Below are 17,999 nucleotides of genomic sequence, written 5' to 3'. Positions count from 1 at the left end.
ACCGCTTAGCTTCTTCGCCAACCAACACACAACACACTAATGAAGAATTAATCTTAGTAAAATGAGCACGCTTGTCTGAGATTTCACATCGACGTGTGTTCATTTGTGCTGATTCATTACTCCCGAGGAGCACCAGGGAACCCACGGAGCTCCAATGTGTCAGCTCTAATCAAGCAGAGCCATGCTGAGCGGATTCATTTCATGGCGCTGCTCTCTCCTCTGACCTGCGGCCAGTCATATGAGCAACTCGAGACACTTTTTGGAGGTGGACCAAGGGCGATCCAAGGTCAAGGTTGCTTGTTTGGGGCCTTCTGGGCTCAGTCACAAATGATTTCTATACTGTGCTTACTCAGCTGAGGCCCCGTTATGATGAAGGTGGTGGACATATGAACGGGATGTTTCTGAATATGTTTTTTAGCAGACACTCAGTCATGCTCCATTTAATTGATTCATTTTAGCGTTTTATTTGAGATTATTCTTTTTACAATATCAGTTTCTTGAAATGTTCTCATTAAAACTGACAAATCAGTTGCGAGTCATATAATGTGTCCCGTAGGCTTATTCGAGTTTTTTCTCATATGCATACTCAGTCCGACTAAGAGCAATAATGCACAGACACCAACAGGTGAAACCAACTAATCATTTTTCCACAAAAAAAAGTACAACCTCACCCACAACTAAGATTTCACACACGTGCCCACATGCATGCATGCAAGAAATCTTTGCATGGATCTTTGCTTATCCATCATTCAGCAAAAAACTTCCAAAGTGATATTTCTGCACTAAATATGAAGAATATGAAGTAACCCTGCAAAATAATGTTTCAATTTATTTTGATTGAGATGGCCTAATGTTAAACACAGCATTGAATGTGATTAGTTAATCAATAACAACGAGCCTACATTTTGTTTTCAGCCATTCTGGGATTTTATTTTTTACATAATAAAAATCTCTAATATTTTTTAAATCCAGGAGTTGATGTAAAATTTAACAATAATCACACAACTAATCTTTTTCATACCTCCATACAGAATAAAGGTAATTTGGACTAAATACAATCAATATTAGATATTTGGCGGGGGTTTTTTCTCAAATGTTGAGTAACAAGTTTCTTTTGCATCATAATCAAAATTTACAAAAACAATTGATTAGTTATGTGCCGTAAACTTGCCCTGTTCTGCTTTAACTTTTGCACCTGTAGAAAAAATATGGTGGATTAAAATGAAATGTTTTCTGTGAGTCATTTACATGGAAAAGGAAAAGTGAGCGCACAGGAACCGTCAGGTTGAATCACCTGAGCCAGAAATCGTAACCATTCTGGACAGCAAATTGCCTGGCCGACTTGCTCTTGGAGGTTGTGTGTAATCCGGCATGATTTGAGGCTCTCGACTGTACATCTTTGAACAACTTAATACCAGTTAATAGGAAACATGTTGGATGTAGAACTGCACTACTGACTGTAGACTGTGATTCCGAATGTGCATTTAACTTGTATTTCTCGTGTTCTGAGGATAGGACAAGCGCTCATCTTCCTTTTAGACACGCTATTTAACTCCGCATTGCAGGTCATTTTGAAGACTTGGTTTCATGCAAAGGGTCAGATGGAGCATACATTTCGTGGGGGACATTCATCCTGGGGCCCTTCTACTAAGAATCTGCTGTTCATTAGTCTTTTAAGAAAAAAAAATGCCATAAAAGCAGAGTGGGCAATATTTAATAACATTTGATTTTGTAAGTAACTATCATAAGTATCGAACAACTCAGTCCTCCTGACTGTGTGGTGACCCCGCCGCACGCATACCAACCATGGTTACCGCCCACCGCCAACCATCACCAGGCCTGAACATACAAACTATTCACAATGGCCTTCAACGGTGTCTCACTGAGACGGACGAGGACTGTGGATGTGTGAAAAGCCTGAGAGAAAGACAGAGAGGGTGAGAAATGAGAATGAAAGAGTTCACATCTCTCTCACACAAGAGATTCCTTCTCCATCAAACCAAAAGAACACATTCCCATATAAAGCTGCAGAGGGCTTCAGAATGCCCTCAGGTCCATCATGGCTGACTTTTTAGGGGTCCCCTCACCTCCAGAACAGGTTGATCAATACTAGCCAAATATCTTCTGTTTGAACAAGCAACAAAGGGACAAAGTCAGTAGAACATGAGATGAATCTCACCCTAAATCATGTATTGTGAGTTTCAGCTCAGCAGAGAATAGCATGCAATGTATCCTTGTTTATTTGCATATTGTGGAAAAGACGTAGAAAGAAAGAGGCTAGTGAAAAAGAAGAGAAAATTGACATCATCATTCACGGCTCATTTTAGAAAGAAGACTGAAAAGAAAAGACTGCTATGATGCCCGCTTAATGAATCGTTGCATTGATGCCCGCCTCCGCGAAGCGTCTTTGTTGCCTGCTTATCAGAGTGCTCTGTTGCCATTTAACTGACAAGCATCATTAAGCAGAGCGTTGACTTCCCAGATATTTTCCACTGCAAAAGCGAACGAGGCCTGCAAGCAATTATCACTCAAGCTGCACCATTCCACTGTATAATGTGTCTTGTGTTAGTGCTTAGCAGAGTGATGAGCACAAACAATCATCACAATTCCAGACAAGACATGTCACCCTCACATGAAGGACCTACATTAGACTAACATGGTCACAGATGGCGGCTGTACAAATTAGGATTATATTCAAGGCAGATGAGGAATTTATATAGGTATTGTGATAATAAGACTCAGTTGAATGTCTGCTATAACTTGTGTTTGTTAACAATATGCGACTATGAAATAAAAAAATGTGATTCAAGAATTGAAACCTGAGTGTGTGACATGTTGAAGATTTTGATTTAAAACTATTTTTTATAGTTTACGTTCACATCGGAGTATTAAAAGAGCTGGAAGGATTTCTCTCGAGTCAGCTGAACCGCAACAAGAAAAGTTTGACTGCCAAGAGAGCAGAAGGAGAACATCCAAGCAAAACATGTCACCATCTGCAGGTGAGCGTAATATGAACGCTGAATGCTTTTTATTTTATACTTGAAGCTCTGATATGATTGACGAGTAAGTCAACAAACCAAAAAAAACACCAAAGTGTCAAATCAGAATGTCCATCATCGGGTTATACTACAGTGAAATAGATACCGGAAGAAGTCTCTGGATTAAAACCAAAGTAAATGAGTGATAATGTGTCATTTCAGATAAAAGCTGCCATTTCACTAAGTAGCAGTAGACTTTTGCCTTCAAGACAATTTGTAAGTCTCTGCTCAGAGGTCGAACACAAAACAAGCTTCCAACATTCTCTTTTCGGGGTGGTTACAGGATAATATTGGACCGGACTTTTCCTCTCCGGCCCAGAAGAGGTGAAGTGTTTCTCATACGTTCTCCAGTTCATGAACTTACATTACTTGGGAAAAAGTTATAGCCAACTCCTGGTATGTGTTTCATAAGTCTTAATGTCTCTAATGGCTTCATTCAGTAGGTGTGATGCTAAACACAAACGTCAAAGGACTGGGCCAAACCCATACAAGTATGTTTCAATTAGTTTTGGGATGTTGCAGGCCTTTTTGACAACATACAGGACTTGTTAAAGCTTGTCCTGTGTTGTCTTAGCCAATAATTAACATCTAAACCATAATCCAATGATAGTATATAAATATCGATATACTGGCAGCGATTGGATTAAAACAATCTAGTGGTAGTAATAATCAAGACGATTATCCTTGGCCTGCCGCCGTACTATGCAGTCAGGATGTCGGCATAAAACGAAAGTATGTGGGCCCTGGCAGGCAATCACGCGATGTCCGGAGTTCTATTGGTGGTTTTTAGAACGCAACTATTTCTTTTTGAAAGAAGGCCGGGTGTCAGAGTAGGAGTAAATTCTAAACACACTTTTTCTAAAACTGTGTCAAAAAAATAAAGAACGTTTTTACGAAAATGTTGAATTCATTATTGATAGATGGGGGGGGTGTCAAGATATTTGGTAGGGGTGGCAGATGCCACCCTGTAAAACCGCCAATGGTGTCATCTTAATAGTTTCACCAAGCCAGAATGTTAACATAATTTTGGTCCATTTTGGGTTCAAAGGTTATCATCACACTTCCAAATCCAAAGAAAACCACAAAAGCATACTTATGGAATTCATTCTCGAGAATAGATGATAAATACAGTAAGATAAAGTCTCATGAAATTTCAGGTGACGTCACAATGACAGCAGATCAGTTTGAGTTTTGAGCTCTTTTTCTAAACTATTTGTGTGTTCACTTTTGAAAGTTCCAACATACCCGCCTTCAGGACCTGGTGAATGCTACTGAAATATAACTTGAGTTTATCTGGAGGACTCTCTTTTAAAAAAAACTTGAATCAGTATATTCATGTGTAGAGATGACACAATACTACTGAGACGTAATAAAAACATACGGCAGAGCTTTGAAGCTGAAGATTTTGGAATCTTCCTGTTCAAAGTGAAAGATGATTCTGCTGGGAACTATTCTGGAAAGCTTCATAACAGGCACCAGCATTAATGCAATGATTCCTGACCTAAATTGTACTTTTATGATTCTACCAACATTCAGGGTGCTATGATATCTAACATATCCAACCAAGGTCCATTGGCCTCTTTACATGGCATCCATATATAAGAATATTTGTGAACATGTGTTCTTTTGGTCTTATTTGAGTTACAGCATGGAAATCCGGCATATCATGAGAACAAGTATGCAGAAATGTGACGTAGTTTCCATTCTTGGCTGGTCGATGTAAGTGCTCACCGTGGGTGGGAAAGTACAATAAAACGTAACAGTGAAAAGCACTGAGACGCGACTCCCTCCGACAGCGAGACAGGTCACATGAGGGATGTCACATGGGGTCAAAGGTTGTCCAACTACCTTGGGTGGCATAGTTTAGTTTCCCCTGCCGAATCCTCCCTCGGGGAGTCATGAGGAGACTTTCGACAAACATGAGTTGCTCTCTCAGTGCCCCGCTGCGCCTTGACATGTACGCGCTATTCCCATGTTACACATCATGTGCACTGCAAACCAGCTGAGGAGAGATTTGGATGACAAATGTATTGAGTAATAAGCACATGGCAGCCTGGGTGGGTTATTAAAGGAAAATCTTGTCAGAGATCCATGCCAGTGATAACAAAATGGCAATGTGATGAAAATAAATATTCTGTTGTAGTCATAAATCGGAAAACTTTTACGATGTAGTGACACCATTTAACATGACACATTTTGATGTTTAAACGGTTTCATCAAAATGATGTAGTGTAGCTTTACACCAGTGTAAACTACAACCACGTGGATGGAATGGATTTTATTTTCCATTTTATATCCTGCTTGAGGTCATCAAGGGGCTTGAGGCTTATCCCATGTGACTTTGGGCTACATCCTGGACTGATCTTCAGTCAATCACAGCAGGGCACATATAAACAAACAACCATTCACCAAGTTAGACTATTCTGGAGAAATCCCAGCAAGCATGCAAATTATAGGAACACATAAAGAAAGGTGAGCGCTGATATATAGACCTGGATCTGCAGAACTATGAGGCAACCATAAAAAATATGATCATCTCAGAATAATCTCAGGAAGAAAAACGGTGGCCGAAAGTGCTGTGATGCTTGACCTGAAACATAACACACTGCCAATTGAGAGACCAGATAAAAGCACAGGCTGAAGCCTAGGCTCCACAAATATTGCAGTCCTCCCAAAAGACCCTAAAAAACAACAATAATTTGACTTAAAAGCGTCGTACGAAAAACACACAATGCTCAGTGGCTCATAAAAACATTTAGAACAGCCGACTGGAGGGATGCATTGCATCATTCAGGGCTTAAGCCATTTTGGGCAGGGCTGCTGGCAACCTGCATTCAGCTCTGGTAATAAAATTCCAAATATGTATTGTGTTTCTCTTACCCAAAGGAAATAATATAATGAAGGTTTGAAAGAAAAAAAAAGGAAAATTTTCTTGGCAGAATGCTTACAAGAAACGTAGCAAGTAAAGTTCACTGCCACATCCCAGAAAATTGTATATCTGCCGCCCCAAGCGCAATAGAAATTTGTCTGCAAAAATAGTTGTTTTTATCAATTGCGACTGTTGGAGTCATGGAAGCCAACTTGTGTCAGACATGATTTAAAATGAATAGCAGTGGACCCTGTCCCACTTCTACAGTATTTTAGTCCAACACATCTTGTGGACTACAAAAGGCATGTGTGCACATTTAGAGCGCTGAAGAGACTTGAATGCATCACTTCTGTAACCAGTGGGTGCTATTATGAACATCTTGTAGAAGTCTGGCCTCAGTTAAAGGACACGCATTTATGACAACTCAAGTTTATGGTTTTGTGAGGAAATCAATGCAGAACAATAAAATATATCCACCTCATCCAAAATATCATTCAGACAGAACGGATGATCCAGATGAGTAACTAATTTCACATGGCACAGCTGTGTGATGTATTCAAAGCGTCTTTAGAAACTTGAGAGCGAAAGACGATAAAAATTTACCAATTTGGGCAGGCCAATGCAGTCGAAGGTGTTCTAAGTCTTAGGGGCGTTCCCATTTTATACAATTTTGCTAAAACAAATGTACATTTTAAAGTGGTGGCTGGTACATTTATAAATATTTGACTTCCATGGCGACATTACAAATAAGCGGCATTCTATTGCACAAGCGGCTTCTCCATCTGTTGCATTGCAAACATCAATGATTGTATAGCCAGAGGTTGACGTGTGTACATCTGGGAAGCATCCGTTTTGAATCAAAAGGTAGCACAATTGCCAAGCTGGAAACTATCAAGGGGCAAGAATGTTCTGGAAAATCTAACCAAAACTATCAAAAAATGTACAGATGATTTATTCAACAATGAAAATTAAAACCATCTCCAGTGCCTTGAATGTGATACGTTGCATTGATTATTTCAAAACTATTTCCCATTCTCAATGTCAATATTATCCACTGTGACTATATGAAGTCAATAAATGTGTTTTACCCTAAAAGCACAACGTTTGGTGAGAAAAGCTTGTATGGTTCCTTTCCATCATTTCTTCTTGACCTACAATAGTCTGAAAACAAGCATGTGAATTCCCACTTTTAAGAATATATTTTCACAATGATGAAAGACAGACAAACTGCTGTCAGTCTTGTTCTTGTTTGTTGAACGATCCAATTCAGTCATGGGAGTGTTATTTCTGCATGGATTTCTTTGTATTTGGCCTTTGATTCCACGTCGGTGCTTTGTGGGAAAGACACGAATAAATCAAATTTTTTTTGACAGCAGTAATTTTTGGGTCAGAGTTGAGTGTCGCATCTATGTCTATAGCGTGTCTCTCAAAGTTGACAGCTTGAATCCAAGACCATTCATCCATTGTGAGGTGCTGCATTAAAAGGGCATTCATCTTGATTTTTTTTTTTTTACTTCAAAGCCAACTTTGCAAACTAAATTGTGTTGTCCAAATAAAACCTAATATATAATGCAAACAGATGACAAAGAAATTTGCAAAGTTATCCAATTACTGAATTCTTGACTTCAGAGAAAAATCAAAGGAGCACAAAGCAAATTGGATGTAAATGAATCAAGTCAATAAAATCCAAAGACATAAAAAAAAAAACTTAAGTGATGCACATATTTTAGCACTCGTCTTACTGCTTTGCCAAGGTAAATATTGCCCCATGAATAATCTCTATCCAATTTTTAACCAATTTAAATTTATTTCCATGTCATATTACTTAATGATCAAATGAAACAGAGAGACTGATAAATACAATTGTTTGGCCACATTCCATCAAACATAATAACAGAGTGCGTGAGTAGAAAAATTAAATCACAAATTGCTCACTTATCATCCAGGATCCCTCTACAATGGATATAGGCCGTAAAACTGTGCTGCGAAACAGATTTGAAAAGTAGCCCCTTACCTTAAATCAAGATCCACACAGCAGCTTTTGTTGCTCTGTCCTCCTGTGATGCTGCGCCCTGTGAAACAAAGCCAAACTTTAACAACCATCTTAAAACCACACACAACCAGATATGATTTCTAACATTGAGGTCACAGTGTTTCAAATCAGATGAGAACGTTTCTACAGGTGGATCCACCACACAAATGCAAAGTGATGCATATGCTTCTCCCTTGAGTTTGCTGACAAAGAATTAATCATCATTTGGCACTGCTGTCAGCATATTTGTGATTTTTTTCTTGATTGAAAATGGCAATACAAGCTCAGTCGAGAATGTTCTGTTCAATATCAGTCTGGGCGAAGACAGCAAAGTGTTTCAAGGTGTCACGACTACACATGTACTGGCTCCAAACCAAAACACACACACACTCAACACTGTCTATAGTTAAATAAATTTAAAAACAAATATGAGTGAAAGATTTCATTATGCTGTACAATATGAAAAGTCCCTTCAATGGTGGTGACATCTTGGTTGAATACTTGATTTTAATTAACTTCTATGTGTGGCATTGACAAGAAAGTATAGGTGGTGATTATCAAAATGTGCTTTCAATTAATGACATACATTGACTGATGGCTGACATTCAATGTCCAGTGATGATCCTGGCCTTCTTCCCAGGGAATAACAAAATGGACCTTACAACTTCTGTTCAAGCAATAAGGAGATATAGGCAATATCACACACAGTCCAGAAAACGAACCCAACTTATCAAGACTGGAATCTATTACTAACTTGCTCTGTTTGGACTATTTAAAGCCTGTGCACAGTGAAATAACATAAGGCATGAGGAGTGTTTCCTTTGCTCATCAGGACCAGATGCCATCAGCTATTAGTTAAGAACTTGATCTTCACTGGAAAATGTTGGATTTCACAGCAAATGTTGTTTCCTCGTGTGACTCAGCTACCTGCACTTGATGTCAATGCATCACACATGCTCTCTTATCCACGTCTAGTAGCCACATGAGAGGAAACACAAGAAATATGTGCGCCCCCACGGTTTTTATTATCATGTTATTCATCAGCTTTGCGGTAATTTTCATAGCAGGCTCTTAACCTTGTGGTATTTATTTCACACCGTCTTGTGAGCCCGTGCGTGACCCTAAGCATCAATTATATGTCAGAAAAATACTCGTACTCGTATTTTATTCCAGTCCAATTTCCAACTTTTTGACACCGGACAAATTTCTTTGAATGTGTGCTTATTAAACAAGCACATTTAATTTATTTGAAACTTCTATAAACACTGTAATCTAATAATTGTTTAAATGTGGCAAATGAATATGGTAAAAAGAAACATTCTTGTGCTGCTACAACATCAACCATTCCCAGATTGCACCTCACGTCAAAGCGCGCATGGAGAGCAGACCTTCCTTACATAAACAAAAGCATGAATTAATTGCAACCTGGCTGGAATTGGACGAAAGTGCTGAACCTTCCTGCTGTCCAGTTGATCTACAACAGAGATGAGCGTTCCAATCACAAAGAGCACTTAACGCTCAATTAAGACGGTTGTCATGATGATCGCTTTGAAAAACAAGAACTCGTGGCCCACCAGCTACCCCTTTGGCTTTAGTTTTAGGGTGGATGGATTTAGGGTGCAGGAGCTGGTATGCATGTATATAGGCCAATATAAATAGCCCTCGGACGTTTAAATTACTGCAATTTATGCTCTGTGAGGTAAGAAGACTGTGCAACTACACCATCTGGAACCTTCTAAGCATCCTGTTGCTCTGTGACATCAAAACTTGTTGCTAAATTACAGATGATACGATCACGCTGTATTTACAATTATGAAATGATTTAAGTGAGATAAGGAGGTTCAAAATTATTCAGCCCCGCATTTTCTTTATCGCTTGAGCTCATTCGGGTAACGGTAATCATATCTTCATCGTGCTGATGAACAAGTTTTATTTTAAGTAAAAATGGAAACAAATATGGGAGTGAGTCAGTTGGTCGTCTGTAAAAATTAGTGCAATTATTTTGTAGCTATGAAAGCTATAAGGGCATTAAAGAAAAAAAAGCTGTTTCCATGTGAATAAGTAATTTGCTAATGCTAAATGATGCTGTAATTGTTCATTTGCTCGACTTCCTTGCAGGCAGAGTAGGTGAAGCTTCTCACTGATGCGGTAAATGTGAGTTTGGATAAGCTTCGGCTCACTCGTGACCAGGAACAGGCAAAGCAATACAGGATAGAAAAAGGATAAATGGATGATGTAGTCTAGGACAGGAAACTTAAATGTTTACGATACATCCATCCATTTTCCGTACCGCTTGTAAATATTTATTGAAGCACACTTTTTAGATTGCATTAAACATTTCATTTTTTGTTAAATAGTTAAGAAAAAAAGAAATCATCATCTTATTAAAGTGGATTAAAGTTAATCTTTCCAAAATTCCCCCGCCAAAAATTCCCATGGTGAACTACCAGAAATACCGCCAAATGCCCTCCCTTTCGGATCCCTACTGACATTATTGTTGCAATTATGTTTGGAATGATTTTGTTGTTGACTGTGTTCCCAGAGTCGCTTCAGTCCAACAGTCTCCTTGTGCAGACAGGGAGTCTACCTGAACGCTGTTTACCAGAAAACCTGGAATCTCCCTTCTGAACACAAAAGGTGGACGTGCATGTGCAAGTGGACCGTGTCTATTTGTGTACGCTTAAGTGTGTGGACTCCACGTCCTCTCAGATGTCTCCCCGTATCTCCCACTCACGTACAGTAGGTGTGACCCACTGTGTACAGCGCCTCCACTCCTCATCCTTCCCAAGTCGGGGGAGCGAGCGATGGAAGGAGCAGCCGTGATCTCCGGTGCTCGCTACGGAAACAATGGCAACGTGCCTCAGGGTGACAGCAGGGGACGGGAACATGCACAAACACAGGAACCGGCCATTCTGCCACTAGGGCAGGCCACCCTGAGAATTTGGAGGCGGGACTCTCTCTCCCTCTTTCTGATATGCCCTAATATGAGAAAAATGACACACTTGCCGATTGTGTGCCGTTATTAGCCAAGGAATCCTTAAGGGAGTGGCTCAGAGCGCCACAAAGTCTTAAGGCATGGGACAGAGATATTTTTGGACACAATGTATTGTTACTTAGAGCCAAGAAAACTGATTACCATGTATAGGGACAACATGGTGGGGTTGTGGTTAGCACTGCTAACTTCATTGAGATTTTCCTGACTATAAGGCGCACCTAAAAACCTAAAATTTTCTCAAAAGCTGACAGTGTGCCTTATAGTCCAGTGCGCCTTATATATGGACCAAATTCCTAAATTTGAACAGGCCTGAAGCATTGTGTCATCAAATCAATCATAAGTGGCCCGCTGAAGACTGTGAATCATGAATCAAAAAGACTATGGATCATTATAAAGTAATTTGTTGCGTCTGAAGTTGAAATAAAAAAGATAAAATGGAGAATGATTTGATTTGGATTAAAAATCTGACATGATGCATTAATGGTGCGCCTTATAGTCTGGTGCACCTTATATAAGGACAAAGTTGTAAAATGGGCCATTCATTGAAGGTGCGCCTTATAGTCTGGTGCGCATTATAGTCCGGAAAATATGGTACCTTTGCCCTAATATCAGCTGGGATAGGCTCCAGCTCACCTATGACCCCAACAATGATAAGCACTTTAAGAAATATCATACCTTTAGTGCCTTAAGATAACTTCAGATGTATGTTTCGGGGTCACAAATATACAGACGTGTCAAGTCCAGGTCCAAAAAGTAGAAAGCCTGCCACTGTTTGGTTTTAGCCAGAGGTGCTTCTTCTCAACAGGCATGAGCAAGCCTTTTTACTGGACCTTGATATTACACCTCTGCAGGTATATCAATATAATAGAATTTTATTTATTTTGTTGAACAGATACTACTTTAAGCTTGCATGTAGAAATACACTCTAATCTAGGAAAGTGACAGGCTATAGTTAAAAGTCAAAGGAGTGCGTAACATCTGGACAAAACTTCCTGCCCACAATTTGCCAGACAGAAATAGCAAGATTGTATCTGATTTCCTGACAAGATATCAGGTGATCTATAAACTAACACCGCATGGCAGTTTAAAATGAACATTGTGAAATTCTTGACTTTGTCGAGACATTTTGTAAAAACAATAGTGTCATTTAAAAGATTGCAATTATCCTCTTGGCATGGTGACTAATCTAATTTAAAGGTGTCCTGGTTTGTGTTTGGTGGTCAAATTATACTGCTGCTTACAAACAAAAACTCAGTCAGCCCCGCTGGTTTAAAATGATGTATAATTTGAATTAGGTGTCAGCTAGTAACATTAATCATTGGTTTGACGTTGGTGGGAGGATGTTGAAAGTTTCTACGTGTCAACAGTTAAGGTTTTAAAGCAAAATAGCAGCGCAATTAAAACTTTAATAACTTCATTGTAATCATTGTCGGTATAGTTCCACAAACAGCTCTCATTCCATTCAAACTGCACATATGATTAATTATATTTTCCACAATGGACTGACTGATAATAGCATGGCAGAGCAATAAACCTGCAAATCAACGTTGCACAACAAACCATTGACTTCCGCCTTGTTCATTGTTGTGCATTTATGCCAAGTACTGGAAGCCTGCAGCTACAATAAGTTTGTAGATTACATCACTTGGCACTCATTTGGCACTTAGCACCTACACCACCCTCACAAAACTCCTCCTGCCCGTTGTAGCATTGTTTGGTATTGATGAGCTTGACCTTGAGGAAATCCTCTGCAGCGCCTGTCAGTCTGTCCTGACGGGAGTTGCCAAAGTAAACATGACTAATCAGCCAATAAATCATGCTGGGATATACATGACACCTCCCTGATGAGGAACAACGTTGTTGTGCCCTTGTGGAGTTATAAAACGACATGCATGGCCGCTGGTGTTGGGAACACAATGTTGGGAACAAAGCAGTTGTCCCTCTGTACTGTATTGGTCCCATAGAGGGATTTTTTTTCTGTAGGAACCCCCGACTGAGTGAGGCTTCACTTTCAAAGAATCTAAATTTGAAGTAGAGCCAATTCGGCTTTTTCGACAGGTCCAGTGTGAGAACCTGTATTCAATGTTGCTTTTTTGTATGATAAACATTTAGTGGGGTAACAACTACTAGTGGTTCCAATAACCTCCTCAGATATTACAAGTGACATCATGCCAGAGGAGCCTAAAAAACTGAAGGATGGTAAAAGGGGACATATGGAAATTGTATTTTTGGAATTGTTTGTGTATGGTGTGCCTACCCAGCGATCAAGTGTGAAATTACAAGAATTAATCTTTCCCTGTTTCGAAAAAAAAATTATGTGGGCAAGCCTCTCTGAACTTCTGCCTGAATGTTTTTTTTTAATTTGACCAATCTAGTGACTTAGCTCTCTTTACAATCCAGCTAATGGTTGCAGAAATATACCCTTTTTGGGTCTCCTGAAAAGTGATGATAATGAAAGTACAAGGATTTCGCCCGCTGCCAGCCATATTATCCAAGCCCACACAAACTTTCTCCACCAATTGCATGCCAAGCCTTTTCAAGCCACAGCTGCACTACGCTTCCTGAAACATAATGTCAAAGTCAAAAGGCAAGCAGAGCTGCAACGTTTTATTAAATGCACAGATTAGCGTTAGCTGACAGCTATAGCTTCTAGATCCACGTACTTGATTGCTCAGGAATATAAATCAGCAGAATAGATTAACAGAATCAAACATTTTATCAGAACCATTTTGAATACAAAATGTGAAGATTGCTTTAACACTCTACACATTTAGTCTATCTTTAAAATAAATAATCTGTTGTGAATTCCCCAGTGAAAGAATGTGTCTGCTTGGGGAAATGGACAAAAGATACATTTGTTAGCGGTTCAAAGGCAACAATATTTGGATTCTGTTAAGGAGATATTTCACCCAAGAACACAATAGATGTTGTGATACATACAGTTCATTGTCCATTGTCAGATTCTCCCAGCCTCACCCTGTGTTACCCACAACATGTCCCTTTGACTATTACTGGAAAAAACATCGATTGAAAAGTGAATTCTGAACGCCTTTTGTTTTCAAATAAATCCCAATAGTGAGTACTTTGATTGGCTTAAGCCCAGGTTTCCATAGTGATGGGACACACTGGTGCATAAAACAAAGGTTGGAAATGTGAAACATGTCCAACAACATGGCCTCTTTTTTTCCGCCTTATTTCTCATTTGCACCAAAAAATAATATTTTTCACAATTCTCTTATGCATTATTGCATTCAAGTTGAATTTAAACTGTTTGTTTCTAATTAGATGATTTAGTCCAATCAGTTGCTGTATTCAATAGTATGTCACAAATACACGATTCAGATTTCTGCATGCAGTTTGGGTGGTGGAGGGCTCACTGAAGCAACCAGTGAATGGTCCGAATGAAAGACTGAAATTGTTAGAATTTCCTGTTTTCTGTGGCTTGTCCACCACTCTGAATCGTTTTCTCTTGCAAAATAGGATTTCCCCTCAACAATATATTTAGGCTAGTGATCAGGCTTAGGGTTTATCTCTAGGGGACATGTGTTTCGGATTTTCTTGGAGACATAGGGGATCATACATACTGTATAAAGGGGATAGGGGATTGTTGGGCGGTGAGGTGGGGAAAAAAAAGAAAAATATGCTACAATGCAGTTTCAACTTTCGGGGATGGATTTGTGAGCAGCTGGACAATTAAAATAACTAACAATAAAAATAAATACTCCCGGAACTACGGAAACTATTAAGATAGTCACCGATAAGAAGGGGGAAAAAAAACTCTGTGAGAATTATGATATCTTTACAATAATGAAACCCCCCTGGTTTCACCCTTTGGCGTTCTTCCAATACAATATGTCAGGTACAGTTAATGTCAAGATTAGAGTCAGTACGTTAAAGTGTCATTAGTTTTTCTCCATCGCAGCTTCCCATCCACCTGCGCTTTATAATGAGATTACTGCAACACGCTCAGCGACAAAACTGTGATCAAATCGCATGCCTGGCTCATGCGTACACTTTCCTCTCTTTGTTAGCCCACAGCCTCGCACACACGGAGCTCTGGCTTGTTTCCTGCCATAGATTCTAAGAAGAGTGTGTTTCTAATTATAAATGGAGCCCGAGGTTAAGCACACTCTCTGCAGGCCACCATAGCCATGGGGATTTATGGTACCAAGTTTCAAACTCCCACCAGGGACGCAAAGCTGCCCACTTTCTACTGGTCATAAATCAAACAGTATGACTGGTAGCTGCAGTTCTCTTTCAAACTGAGATGTTGGAAGGAACAAAATTCTACAATTTTGGGTGTCTTCTCTAAGTCACCTGAAGTTCATAGGCTACTCAAACTTATGTTTCCTAACAGAGGTTTTACCCTTGGAGCTTAACAAAGGGCCTAAGTAAGGCTACAAAGCGACAAGAAGTTTGAAATATCTCAACCAAGATGTTCATCAACCTTCAAGATGTCAAATAAAGTCAACATGCTTTGTGGAATTAGACATACTACTCCTATAACTTTTCCATGAAACACTCCAAAGAAGACAGCAATACCTCTTAAAAAGTGAATTCTGTAATATTTTAGAAAAGTCATTTCTTTTCAAGTTTCCCAATGATCAACTTCTGATCCTCCATTCACACATTAAAATTTCAAACTCTTAGGTTAGGATACATACACGATAAATGGTGTCCTCTATGTGTAGATTTTCACCATATTTGAACAAATCGTAAAAAAAGTGTCATCAATTCAAAAAAATTGAAAAGGAAAAAACCAAAAAAGAATTGGTAAACAAACAAATTAATATAGAATATCAATATTAACATAACCTCCTTGATTGAGGTCGTGTGCTGTATGAAAGAATTATAAAATCTGAGTTAAAATACCATTTAAAAACTGGTCTTCATGGCCCCTCTGACATGAAGGCCTATTTCACATATTGTAAGACTGAGTGACGATTTCCATATAAAACTTTGCTGCTTCAGCTTTAAATATTTCAGATGTGCATATCAATGCAAACGTAAAAATATGCATTTGCTACGACTTTTCCAGATAAACCAAAGTTGTGCAAATAAGGACAAAACAAAACTATGCAAAACTACAAAAAAGTCATGAAGTTTCATCTTTTTATAAGGAGTTATGTCTTCTTTTGCAAATTTAAAATACCCATACAGCGCTTAGTTTAGTAACAGTTTTACAATTCCAGCCGTTATCGTTGTCCCCCTGACAGACATCCTCCTGGTTTTACATTAAAATTATGAAACAATGAATGTGGATTATTTCAGGGTGAGACAGACTACTGAAAACAAAAGAAAATTCTCTGCAGACGAGAGAGTTTCCCTTTTGTGTTGTAAAGATTCAAAAAGTAATGACATGAACAATATGGAATGCACCTTATAACAATAAAAAGGAACAACAGGCTCTCCTGATAGATGTATGATCGCGATGATCTGGCATGACTGTATACTCCATCATGGACTGACTGATTGAAGCATTCACTGCATGAGAGGTGATCTAAACACGATGGCATTTCGGAATGTTTTTCAGGGGAAAACACCATGGGCTGCCATTTTTGCACACCATTTCTTCATGTGCCCTCCTATAGAGTATTGTTCATGACTAATGAGACAAGAAAAGCAACGGTGCTGTTCATAAACACCGGAAGTGGGGCTGAACATTAAAAGCGAAATCACCTGTGTAGCTATCGACTCAAGTTCAATGCAATATTGTTGATCGGAGGAAGCTCGTCTGAGTTATTAACAATGAGCAAACAAACAGAGGTGGGTCTCTCGTCGCCGTGTTTATTAGGAACCAGATTGCAACAAGCAGCTCTGGGGCTTTCCTACATTGGAATACAGCTCTCCTGGGCCCTTTGAGAAAGCGCTGCCAGAGTCCACTTCAAAACACGGAGGTTTGGCAAGGAGGGGGAAAAAAAAAATTGAGTCCAGGATCATTCTTTGTTCTTGTTTTCAAGTGCTCTGGGAGCCCATAGGTGAACTGATGCTGGGCAACAACTTTTGAGTGGGATTGCAACGACACAATAACTGAATGTTTATTCCTGGTGCAGGATGTTTGAGTGGATTTAAAATTAACTGTACTGTAAACAGCAGACTACAAGAGGTCTATTCCTCTGTACGTGGTCCTGATTGCGCTTGAGTTTTTGCATTTGAAGCATTATGCAGAGAAATTAATTGGATACATAAATATGTACAAAGGCCATGAATAACCTATTAGTATTAATTAGCATGATAATTTAAGGGGTAGGACTAGAGATGTTGAAATGTAACATTTTAAACTGTATTGAATGATGTCATTTATTATTTTCTTAATTTTTTGTCGCATGTATATCATTTTGTTTTTCACTGTATGTTAAAATAAAGCAATCAGAATAAAAAGGAAAAGACAAATATGCTGGATTAGTAGTTATACAGAAAAACTCGTGGCTAGAGACTAATGTCAAGTGCAACATGAAAGAAGTAAACAGCAAGTTCAACTCGATGAATAAGTTAATGCCCACTCCGGTGGATGACCTTACAGCAGGCGTAAAATAAAGGCTTCTAGCGACATCTAGAGGATTCTACGATGTATTACATTTACTTCGACAACGAAACTGCATATTCGACACCAGTCCCACTTTGTGTTGCAAACAAAAACTCCAGAGAGGCACAGTAACTCTGTACTTTATCTATTTGGTCATAGAAGAGGAGATTGCGAAGAAAATAATCCTCAGGTTACTCCAATCTACTGCACTGCAGAGTTGCACAGGTGCAAGAGGCTTAGGTCCGTGACCTCTAATGTTTCTATGAAGCCGACCGGCAGACTCAGGTCAGCTGAACCACTATGTTTGCTTCACGACCTGGTACCTTCTGTGAATGTGGATACACTATAGCTTTTTGACACTCTGCGACATCCCATCGACGGCCATAACCTTAACAAAACACTACAATGTTGTTAAACAATACTTGACTATATTTATAATTTCAGAATTATATACTTGACTGTGATTGAGAAAGCAAAGCGTGGAGAGTCTATGTTATGGGAATGTAAATGAACAGTCAAAGAATGAAACAAACCATCAC

At 39.1% G+C, this 17,999-nt stretch overlaps 1 long non-coding RNA gene across 1 annotated transcript in view; it reads right to left on the bottom strand.

The window, feature by feature from the left end:
• Window positions 1-7,982, bottom strand: part of LOC148399200 (uncharacterized) — a 51,623-nt gene extending 43,641 nt beyond the window's left edge. Inside the window, exon 1 of the long non-coding RNA XR_015858039.1 lies at window positions 7,922-7,982. This is a non-coding gene — a long non-coding RNA (uncharacterized LOC148399200). The remainder of the gene's footprint in view (window positions 1-7,921) is intronic.
• Window positions 7,983-17,999: the final 10,017 nt, after the last annotated feature.

The sequence above is a fragment of the Syngnathus floridae genome, chromosome 4, assembly GCF_059516105.1.
Source record: "Syngnathus floridae isolate MCC-2025c chromosome 4, RoL_Sflo_1.0, whole genome shotgun sequence".
In the NCBI taxonomy this organism is placed as follows: domain Eukaryota; kingdom Metazoa; phylum Chordata; class Actinopteri; order Syngnathiformes; family Syngnathidae; genus Syngnathus; species Syngnathus floridae.
This window is presented reverse-complemented; position numbering and strand designations above follow the sequence as displayed.